Raw genomic sequence first — 12,628 nt, 5'->3', positions numbered from 1 at the left:
CATTGTAATTTAGAAAGAAACCAATCATTGTGGCAACCACAATTCCTGTCAAGAGCATATCTGAATGTGATGCACTGGTCATTACCACCTCCATCCACCAATTGTAATAAATTATGAATTATAAAAGAAGCCAGTTTGAGCTAGCCCCAACTCTGATTATAAAGTAAAGGTACAGTCATTCAGTATTAAAGGATTTTTTTAATAGCTAGATTAAGAGGTAGAAATACGCTGTGTATAGTGCTACACATCAGTAATCCCAATGGTTAGGAAACTGAATTAGGAAAGTGTTAGTTTGAGGTGACTGAGGCTCTACAGAGTAGGAAGGAAAAGAAGGAGATAAAGGTATGTACAGATAGATGTAATAGATGACAGATATATAGATAGATAGATATTGATACATAGATGATATTTAGACAGATAGAATAGGCATGCATCACAGCTTTATCTCAAATAGAGTAGTTGAAGACCATCATCTTTGAAGAGTGTTGTTTTCATTAAGAAGATAGTGTAAAACAAATGAATAACCTTAAGCTTTGTTAAAATGACCAATAACACTGTCCAGAACAATATATACATTGTGGAATGCCTAAATCTAGCCAATCAACATGTGCCCTTTCTCATAATTATCACTTTTATCTTGAGAACACTTTTTATCCATTCTCTTATTATTTTTCAGACACTGAATATATAGTTCACTATAGCCACTATATTCTAGGTCTCTTGAACATATTCCTTCTATCTACCTGTAACTTTATGTCCTTTAATAGCATCTTCTCAAACCCACCTGCCAGTCCAACAGCACATCTGGGCTTAGTAACAACCACTATACTCTCACTTCTCTAAGATCAACCATTTAAGATCCACATAGGAGTATTTTCTTTCAGTGTTTGGATTAATTTACTTAACAAGATCTCTTCTATTCAGTTGCCCTAAATGACAGAATTTCACTCCCTTTTATAGTCTACTTTCTTTTTCCATCCATCCATGCATGTATACTTCTCTTGATTTTTAAGTCTTGGCAACTGGAAATAATGCTGCAATAAACATGTGAATGCAGAAATCTCTTCATTGGTTCAATTTCATTACTGATATAAATACAACAATAAGATGACCTGATGATAGAAAATTTGCCATTAGTGTTTGGAGAAGCCGCCATTGTTTTTGTTTGTTTGTTTGTTGTGTTTTTTTGGTCGGTCGTGGGGCTTGAACTCTGGGCTTGGGGGCTGTCCCCACGCTCTTAAGCTCAAGGTGAGTGCTCTACCGCTTGAGCCACAGCGCCACTTCCTCCATTGTTTTTTCTGAGTGTACTAATTTACATCCCCAGTAACAGGGCTCCCCTAAGTCTCACAAACAGTTGTTATAGTTTGTTCTTTTGATAATAGCTGTTAGTAATATATTTGAGCTGAAATCTTATTGTGATTTATTTTACATTTTCTCTGATGATTAGTGATATTAAATGTGTCATATGCATTATAAATTTGCATACCTTCATTCAAGAAATGTTTGTTCTGGTTCAATTATTTTAAGGAGAGTGACTTTTTGCTATTAGGTTGAGTTCCTTATAAACTTTGGGAATAGGTTGAGTAGGCCTAAACCCTAAATCTGAAAAGGTCTAAAATTCTAAAACTTGCTGAGCACTGACATCACCTGTGAGTAGAAAATTCCACCACTCCTCAACTCAGGTTATCAGACACAGTCACAATACATACACACTAAACATATCTCATCACATAATTTTCAGGCTAGGTAGGTAAGATGTATATAAATATTAATGAATTTGGTCCTTGGAGTTGGATCTTATTCTCAAGTTCTTTATATAGAATCTAATATTCCACAGTAATAAAAATCTAAATTCTGAAATACTTTGGCCCTAAATATTTCAAATGGAATATAATGAATTCATATATCTAACATCATGTTAGATGTATAGTTGTAGAACTTTTTCTCTTATTCTGTAGGTTTTCCCTGTTCTATCAATTGTTTCCTTTCTCGGACAGAAACATTCCAATTTGAAATTTGATCTAATCACATTTGTCTGTTTTTGCTTTTTTTTTCCCCTGGGCTTTTGAGTTCTAAGCCCAAATAAATTAATAGCCCAGACCAATGCTACAGAGCTATTTTTATATGCTTTATTCTTATAAATTAGGAGTTTATGTTTTAATATTTAAGTCATTAATTTGAGTTTATATTTTTTTGGCCAGTCCTGGGGCTTGAACTCAGGACCTGGGCACTGTCCCTGAGCTTCTTTTGCTCAAGGCTAGTACTCTACCACTTGAGCCACAACACCATTTCTGGCTTTTTCTGTTTATGTGGTAATGAGGAATCGAACCCAGGGCTTCATGCATGCTAGGCAAGCACTCTACCACTAAGTCACTAAGTCACTAAGACTTAGTGAGATAGGATTTAGTTACATCCCTCTTATATATGGATAACCAATTTTCTCAACACTATTTATTGAAGATTTTATTTCCTGATTGTGTGTTTATTGTCCCATCATCAAAAACTGGTCTTCAATGTCTGAATTTATTTGGGAGTTCTATGTTCCGTTTCATCAGTCTATATTCTCATATATACTGATTTGTCTGCTTAATATAGATTCACAATATATTTGTTTTTAGGTAGTAAAATGATCTAAAATTTGTAATTACTTTGTGTCCTTCCTTCTTTCCTTCCTCTCTTCTTTCTTTCTCTCCTTTTTTCCCCTTTTATTTTTGTGTGTATGTAATGTGAGTATACATGCATACTAACACACAGTACTTTATTCAGTGTCTTTTGTGGTTGTAGACAAATTATAAAATTGTTCTTTTCGTTTCTGTTATGAATGAGTGAGATTTTGATGTGATTTGTGTTGAAACTATAAATCTTTTTGGATACTATGGAAATTATAAAGGTATTATTTTAGTCTAGTCAATGAATGCATGTTTTAAAACTTCTGTGTGTCTTCTTCAATTTACTTACAGTTTAATAGTTTTCAGAGTAAGGATACTTTATGTTCTTGGTTAAATTTGTTGCTAAGTATTTTATTTTTGATAGTTATTGCAAATGGGATTATTTTCTCCATTTCTTTTGCAGATCATTTGCTGTTGATGTTTAAAAAAATGCTGCTGACTTTTTATGTTGAGTTTATATCATGGAAATTTCTGAATTTGTTCACTAGATTTAATAGAGTTTCTGATGGAGACTTTAGTATTTTCTCAAATAAAATCATATAATCTGCAAAGAGACAAATCGAATTCTTTCCTTCTATTTGGATGCCCTGTCTTATGCCTAAGTGTACCACATAAGGCCTCTAGTACTACATTGAATAGAGGTGATACGATTGCTCGTCCTCCTCTTAATTCAAATATTGAGGGCAAAGCTTTTAATTTTCCTGATTGACTATGATTTTATCCAACAGTTTCTCATGAATAAACTATATATCTTAAATTATACATTTAAATACATTAAATTATACATTTTCTGGATGTTTTTATTATCTTTAAGTAATTATACAAAGAATTGCCATTCAACAAAGCAGTTTGTGTAGTGTGTCTCGATAAATGTCAACCTTTCAACATTCTCACCCACTCCTTCCAACCCAACCTTTCCCTTACTTTTCTTAATCTTTGATTATGTATTAATTTTTGCCATTTAACAAAGCAATTCATGCATACAATGCATCTTGATCTGTGTCATCCTTCCACGTCTTCACCTCCCTTCAACCTGCCCCTTCCCTTATTTTCCCCCAATTCTGTGGTATATACGATGAATTCTTGCCTACACTCTCCTCTCTGCTCCCCTTCATTCATTCACCTCTCTCCTCTTGGCCCGACCTTCTCCTTGTGCAAGTACCCATTTCGCAGTACTTATTTTGTTGGGCTTTAACTTATATTTTTCCCACATTCTGCTACAGTTTTGAGAGTCACAATGATTTGGAAAAGAAGGTTTATCATGTACTATAGTTGCCTGGCCAGGGAGAGTTTGTAATTCTGGGGCAGTATTCATTGCTCAGCATTCTCATGGGATTTCTTTGGGGAACATTTGTTCATTACCACAAAGAGGCTGTAAGATGCTTTTGCTTCAAGTCACACATAGCAAGAGATAAGCTCAACAGCAGAAGGGGGAGGATATAGTATAACAATATATATTGTTATTTTTGTTATTATTATTTTTATATAGTCCCATATTTGTTGTTATTATTATTATACCAAAAGCATTTACTCACATCATTAAAATGCAGCTAAATCATGGCTAAGCTAGAATAAGCATTCTTCATATGGTATTTCAGTAATATAATTTCATCCATTTACATTAAATATGTTATCAATATTTTATTTTTAAATGTAGTCAAGATGATTTATGTAGAAGTATTTATTTTTGAAAAATATCCAGAAGTTGACTTAATGAGTTAAAAAAAGTCAGCATTTAAAATATTTTGGATATACATTGTCAATGGATCCTTCAAAGAAATGTTCTTTTTTTATAACTCCTGGCAGCACAGAAATTATCTTTTCATTAAATCCTTGCCAACATGGAATATATAGATGTGTGATGTCTTAAATTTAAATTATTTTGATTATTGAGACTGAACAGTTTTAGGCTTGTTTGCTTTCTCTGATATTTTCAAATAATAAAATTACTTATTTGCTTTCCATTATGATGCATTGTAAAATTGCCACCACCATTCCCAATTTCCCCAAGTCATTATTAAAAAGCAGCAGAACATAATGGAAAATGTAAGCACACTAATACCAAAAGACTTAGTGTTCAAATTTCATCTCAGACTCTCATTGGAATCTATTCAGTAGCAGATTAGTTCCCAGTTTAATCTCTAAAAGTAATGTTTCTTATCTTTAAAGTGGCAATAATGTTTTCAAGTCCTACTGATTCCTAGATATTTAATATGCAATACATATATGTATATATTGTTTTATTGAGCTTCTCTTTGTTGAACTTTGCATATATTACATTGTTTACAAATTGAAGGTTTACAAGAGTTCTCCATCACAAATGTGGTATAAGCACAAGCTACTAGCTTGTAATTCAGAAGGCTGAGATCAGAAGGGTTGTAACTTGAGGTTAGCCTGGGTAGAAAAATCCTTGAAACTATCTCAAGAACAACAAGCAGAAAGTCAGACTGAAGGCATGGCTCCAGCTACAAAAGGGAATGAGCAAGCACTCCCTTCCTTTGCAAGAACGCTATGCACAGGAAACCACATCTGGCCCATTTTTATAAAAGCATGTGCCGGGCACCAGTGGCTCACACCAGTAGCTACTAAGGAGGCTGAGGTCTGAGGATCACAATTCAAAGCTAGCCCAGGCAGGAAAGTCTGTGAGACTTTTTTTTTTTGTTAGTTGTGGACCCTGAACTCTGGGCCTGGGTGCTGTCCCTCAGCTCTTCAGCTCAAAGCTAGAGCTCTACCACTTGAGCCACAGCACCACTTCCAGCTTTTTTTGCTTATGTAGTGCTGAGGAGTTGAACCCAGGGCCTCATGCGTGCAAGGCAAGCACTCTACCACTGAGCCACCTTCCCAGCCCTATGTCTGTGAGACTCTTATGTCCAATAAACCACCAGGAAACCAGAAGTGGTGCTATGGCTCAAGTGTTAAAGTGTTAGCTTTGAGCTGAAGAGCTAAGGGAGAGTGCCCAGGTCCAGAGTTCAAGCCCCATGACTGACAATAATAAAAAAAAGCATGTGCTTGCTTTAAATATGTGTCAAACTTTGCTGGTTTTCACAATATTTCATAATTTCATATATTAAGTACTGATCTAGGTGTTACTTATTATCTCTGTTTTGTGATACCACAATATATAACCATATAAAATGTTGAACTTATGCATTTTTATTGTGTGTGTAATCACTATTTCAGACTTGCCGCTCTCTCTTCTTCTTCTACCTCTATGTCTTCTCCATTTCCTCAGATACAATAATATTTAAACTGAGTCAGTTTATAATCTACAATGGACTCTTTTCTTCCAAGTGGAAAGAAAATTGATTAGCTAAAGATAAATCAACTTCTTGAAGAAGGGCACATGTAGTACATTTCTGAAATAGACCAAAAGCCAGGCCTCTTGTCCTCTTGGTAATCCAAGTTATAAATGCAAAGGAATAGTTTTTGAAGGAAATAGAAAGTGCTGCTCCAGTGAGCACAAGCATGATAAGAAGGCAAAGAGTCTTACTGCTGATATGGAGAAAGTTTGAATGGTCTAGATAGAATTCAAACTAGCCATAACATTCACGTTAGCCAGAGTCTCATCTAAGGCTAACTTTATAAATTCTTCAAGTCTGTGAAGGCTAAAAAAGCCAAAGGAGCTTCAAAAGAAATGTTTGAAGCTAGCAGAAGTTGTCTTACTAAGTTGAAAAAAATAGTCGGTATCCATAGTATACAAAAATTCAGGGTAAAGCAGAAGGTGTAGAGCGACAGCATTTATGCAGAAAATCTAGTCCAGATAATTGATACAATTGGCTTTAGTGAACAACTGACATTCAGGGTAGATTTAATAGTCTTATATTTTGCTACCTCAAACTATCATAGTGAGAGATGGGAAGCCAATGCTTGGCTTCAAAACTTCAAAGGACATTCTGACTCTCTTATTAGAATTTCAACATAGCTGAAGACATTGCCTACTTAATATTCCAAGAATCCTGAGATGTTTGCTTTACACGAAATCTTTTCTGCCTATGCTTTGTGTGTTTAATTGTACACTTAATGCACAATATAGGTGACAGGACATAGTACAGTTTACTAAATGTTTTAAGTCCACTGTTGAGAACTATTGCTTGAAAAAATAGATTCCTCTCAAAATACCACTACTTAATCACAATACACCTTGTTACCAGGAATTCTGATGGAGATGTACAGTGGAGCTAACAGTGTCTTCACATCCATAAACAAAACATTCATAATTCAGCCCAATAGCTCAAGGAGTAATACTGATTTTCAATCGTTATTACTTAAAAATATATTTTTCATGAAGTTATCACAACCCTTCTGATAAATCTGAGCAAAGGCAACAAAATATTCTGGAAAGGGTCATTGTTCCAAATGCCAACGAGGATATATACTCGTGGTCCACCAAAAAAAAAAAAAAAGTACAAGTTTCAACCTTAACAGCAGTTGATTTCAGAAACAGAAAACTTCAACTGTTTCAAGACTTCAGTACAAAGCTAACTAGTAGAGGTGGTAGAAGTAGCAAGGAAATCAGAATGAGAAGCAGAACATGAAGATGTAAAGGAACTTGCAACACTGGGAGTGACATTTTCTGCCCCCCCCCCAAAAAAAAGTCATTTTTGAATGATTTCTACTCCTGGTGAAGTTTCTTGTGAAGATTGTTGAAAGAAGTCAGACTACCAAATAATCTAAGTGGATTAATCATCATCAGCACTTTTGAGGACTGATTAAAACTTACAAGAAATTATACTGTGGGCGAAAATGCTATTAAGCAGTTTTGTGTGGTTCAGAGAAATACTTTATGATGACAAAATATTTTCTGTCAATGGATGTGGCAGACTTCATTATGATTGTGTTTAAGACGTTGTCATAGCAACTCAAACACTGAGCCACCACCTACTGATGGGTCAGCAGCCACCACACAGAGTCAAGCCCTCTGCCAGCCCCATTTACTGAACGCTGAGGTTAGAACCTTCATATTAGATTTATTTTAGGAATAAAATAATTTAAATTGCTTGCATTGGTTTTAAGACTGGCTATTGCTGACTTAATAGACCAACAGAGTACAAATGTAAATTTTAAGTATGCAAGGAAAACAAACATGCTTTTTATTGCTCAATTTCAATATTTTCTTTGTGGCAGTGGCTTAGAAGTAAACCTATGATGTTGCCAAGATGTTCTTGTTTGTGAAAGATATAAAACAAGGCTGTAAAACAATGCAAACGTCTTACCTTTTTGCCATTACATAGGTAAAACTTGTTTTGTTTACTATAATTCTCCAAATTAAGCAATTTTATTTAAAAAATTACATTGCCTCCATCTCTTGTAATTAATCTCAGATTTTTCATTACATTTAGATTTGCTCAAAGACATTTGTTTTCCTTATTTGTTTATTATCATCTTTGAGTAGTTGTACAGAGTTTCATCCCAACATATATCAGCTCTGAATATAATTCTTCTTGGTTAATGTCATCCCTTTCATTAGTTTCCCTCGTCCTCCAAACTCCACCCATTCCCTCAGTTAGCTGGTCTTAATTTCACATAAGTACACTGAATATTATGACTATGTTCACCCATCTCTCCCTTCTCCACTCATAAAGATTTTGTCAGTATATAACTACAATGTTGAATGTCAGTTACGTCTAGAAATAAAGTTATACTGATTTCTTTCTTTTTTTATTGTCAGTTGAGGGGCTTGAACTCTGGGCTTGGGCACTGTCCCTCAGCTCTTCAGCTCAAGGTGAGTGCTCTACCATTTGAGTCACAGAGCAACTTCAGGTTTTCTAGTAGTTTATTGGAGATAAACTTTCCTGCCAGGCTGTCTTTGAACCGTGATCTTCAGACCTCAGCCTCCTGAGTAGCTAGGATTACAAGTGTGAGCCACTGGTGCCCAGATAGTAATACTGATTTCTCAGGACTAGTTCATAATAAATGGTTTTAACATAACCATTTAATTAAAATATAGTATGACACTTTCATCAAGGAAACAATTCCAATTATATATTCTTTACTATAAACTTAACTTTTTAAAATTTCTACCATAAACCTGGCAATTTTAACAATATCTTTAACAGGCCTAAAACTAGGGATTCTTTTCTTCTCCTCGTATGAAAATAATGAAACTGAACTATGGCTAGAATTTTGGGCTGTATTTGGAATAGTCCACTCTGAAAATAAAACAATACTTTCAACAACAAAGAAGTTTCTATTATTTCTTTCAAACATTTTTAAAATACTTATGCACAAAAAAGTGTTCAATCTCATGCACTCTTCCTTTAACATTTATTAAGAGAGGCAAACTGTATAATTTTAGTGCCTTGTCAACAGCAGAAAATTGTCATCCGTGTAAAATTACCACCTACTCTCAGACTGTCCTCAGCTGTTATGTTTCTTATAATCTGTATTGGTGTGTTGGAATAGATAGGTACTTCTATGGCATGTGGATATTTATGTACCGGGGTGATCCATCACAAGAAAGTAACACTTTACATTCTCGTATTTACAAAAGTCCCCTCCTCAAACCTGCATCTGGCAACCAGTAGTCTATTTCTTACCTCAGTAGTTTTGCCATTTTAGAAATGCTACACATATAATCTCACTGTATGTAAACCTTTGATACTGATTGATTTTTTACTAAGCATACTGTTCATTTAGACAGTGACATCTATCAAAGAGTTTATTTTTTAAACTGCTGAGTACTATTCCAATCTATGAATGGAGCCAGTTACCAATTGGAGAATATGTGAATAATTTATAATGTTTTGCTATTAAAATTCAAGGGTTTTTTTAATTTAATGAGCATTCATGTGGAAATATTTGTGCAAATGTAAATTTGTTTCTTTGGATGAAATGCCCAAAAGAAAAATTCCTGGATTATGTGGTGATTTGTTCTGTTTTTATAGGATAAAACCAAGTTATTTTCTAAAGGATGATTTTTTTCCCAAATAAAGTCAACATTTACAGATGCTAGAGGTTATGTATGATTAAGATGAATTATGAGGAACACTATTGAGTCAGCAATGCCAATTTTCACAGCCTTCTTAAGTTTGTTGTGTTATATACTGGATGATTTAGTTGCAAGAAGAAAGAAACTGTGAAGAATAAAAACAAATTCTTGGCCAAACCTTACTCATCCCTTAACACTTGGTTGCTTGTGTGTTCTATCAAAGGCTTCCATATTGTAACAAGTGTCTTAATTATTCCCTAGAGTGTTAGGACTCGCCTTCTGATGGGATTCTGAACATGATAACAGTTCCTGATGAAAAGGAAATGTCAATGCCTCGAGGCATTTATCTTACTTTATTAATTGCATCCTCTCTCTTCTGTTCAATGCTTTATTTTTTTTTCATGCCACTAGGGTGCCAAACTAAAATATTATGAGGATTAAAATGATCATTTCTTTAGTAGTGGATATATAGGGTGGCACTTTACTCTGAGGTTAGCAGAGTGATTCTGTTCTCAGATGAACTAGTCTGGTTTTAAATGCCATATCTGAGATAAATGATTTTCTGCCAAATGTGGCTCATCTAAACAGCTAGACCAGCCTGATGATAGGCATAAATGAACTGTCCAAGTATGTGTACAAGTATGTACATCACATATGCTACCATCTTGTCAGAAGAGGTGGAAACTGGAACCACTCATGAAAAGTCTACCTCTCATGATGCTATCACGGGTCTTAGGCTACCAAAGAGCATGAAAACAATGATCTCATCAAGAAGAGAAAGAATTTCCTAGTATCCAATGACTAATCTCAACCCCTTCTCTACTCCCTCCCCAAAATCCTAGCAATATAACTTACATTGGTATCTTAAAGTCTCCTAATTCCTTAAATTCTAATTAAATAACACCAGTGATCTATCTATATATGGTCATTAACAAGATGAAAGGTGCTTTCTTCACTTGCAACACATTGTATGTCATGAGAGGGCTCCTGAGATAGTGCTTGGAGTGAGAGAGACAAGACATAGATTTTATTTTTCTAATTGAGAATCTCTATCCAGTAGTGCCTTCCCTCTCCACACAATTGACATCTCTTCCCTTTAGACAGTAGAGGTGTTGACCCTCAAAAATTTCAATATAGAGTGAGTAGAAAGCTTTTCTGCCAGCAGATGGTGGCTGTGGTCTAGCTATACAGGAAGCTGAGACCTGAGGATCATAATTCTGAGCCAGCTCCTGCAGGAAAGTTCCTAAGACTTTCTCTCTGATTAACCAGCAAAAATTCAGAAAGGGAGCTATGGCTCAAGTGGTAGAGCAGTAGTCTTAAGCAAAGAAAGCTTAGGGCACTCCCCAAGCCCTGAAATCAAGCCTCAGCATACACACACAGAAAAAAAAATCTTATCATGTCCACCAACTATATCTGCTTGGAAGGTTAGTAGTTGAGTTGCAAGTATATATTGGTACCACCATTGGAAGTGTAACCGAGAAATAAAAATCCTTCTTTAACCTTTACAAGGATTCTATGCATAATGCAAAAGTCTACTTAACAATTGCAACTGCTTATGTTAAGTGTGTGTATGTTTAGGCACATTATGGACTTTGAACAGGGTAATAATGTTCTAGCAACCACCATCTTTTGTGAATCTATTTATTGATTTGTCATTGATTGATTGATTGATTGATTGAGGATCTGATTGTCTCAGTTTGCTGAGTATTGAATTATAGCTGTGTGCCAATACAATATCCCCACTTTGTGTGACTCAGTCTAGCAACTCAGACTTGATCAGTGCCATACCAATCACCACCAAAAGCTTCCTATTCCCTCTAGACTCTGTGTACATAGGTGGATACAGTTCTATATCATAAAGTATTTTGGTAAGCACATAATTTAGTTTTGTCCAAATTACTAAAGCAGTAGCCCAGATTCTATACAAGTATGCTGTCATTATTCATAAAACCTGAATATCTAAAGAATTGTGATGTTACTGAATTAATGATGTAAATGGTGAGCACAGCACCAAATGCAAGGTCAGAAACTAGTGAATTTAAACAATGTAGTAAGATTAGTGGTTGTTTAAAACCTCAAAAGGTTGTCTTAATTTCAGAAGAGTACACATACATGCCTGGAATTTTGTAATAGATTTGATTTTAGAATCTGAACTCACTTCCATCCCCTCCTTTTTTTCTTAAAGACCAGCTATAATCTTTGTGCATTTACTGCTGATGATTTCATTCCAGAATTCATGAAGGTCAGATGTACACACACACACAGACACAGACACAGACACACACACACACACACACACACACACACACACACACACACACACACACACACACACACACACACACTGGATTGGAATTATTTGAAACAAAATGGGGGACTCTGTTCAAAGCATGATTATTATGAAAATCCTTAAATAAGAAGTTACTATGATATTTAAAATCAATATCACTTTTTCTACCAACTGTGTCCTGTGCTATAGCAAGCAAGTTTATCATTCATGGTAGGAAATGCTCTAGCTGTGAACTCTAATAGAAGTTGTTCTTTGCTTCAAACCATTCAGGAAGCTACCTCTGAACTCCTACAATGCTAATACGACTCTTCTGGCAATTATTCAGAAAGATTTTTTTCCCTAAGAAAATATCTTCTAAACTCCTACTGTTTAAACAAATATTACTTCTCTTCATTTAATGCTATGAGAGATTATTGTACACAGAAGCTGTTTATGTTGGTATAATTTATAAACTTCTGAGTTATTGCTTGGGAAACATTTTAAAACCACAGTGCATCTGGCATGTGAAGATGATGAGGCATTATTCAAATAAAAGCTTGCCTGATAGACATTAGGAAATTCAACTGACACAGACAATGGTTTGAAAACATGTATCTACCTTTGATTTTTAAAACATTTGCTACAATTAAACACAGGGAGACAAAAGGTACACAACCTGGCTAGATATTCCTTCAAATCCCATTTTCACGTTCAACAAGCTGAATGTAATTATACTTTTCTCAAGTTTATGGCTGTGTAAAA

This window comes from Dipodomys merriami, unplaced genomic scaffold (assembly GCF_024711535.1).
Source record: "Dipodomys merriami isolate MVZ:Mamm:240054 unplaced genomic scaffold, mDipMer1.0.p SCAF_17, whole genome shotgun sequence".
NCBI lineage: Eukaryota > Metazoa > Chordata > Mammalia > Rodentia > Heteromyidae > Dipodomys > Dipodomys merriami.
This window is presented reverse-complemented; position numbering follows the sequence as displayed.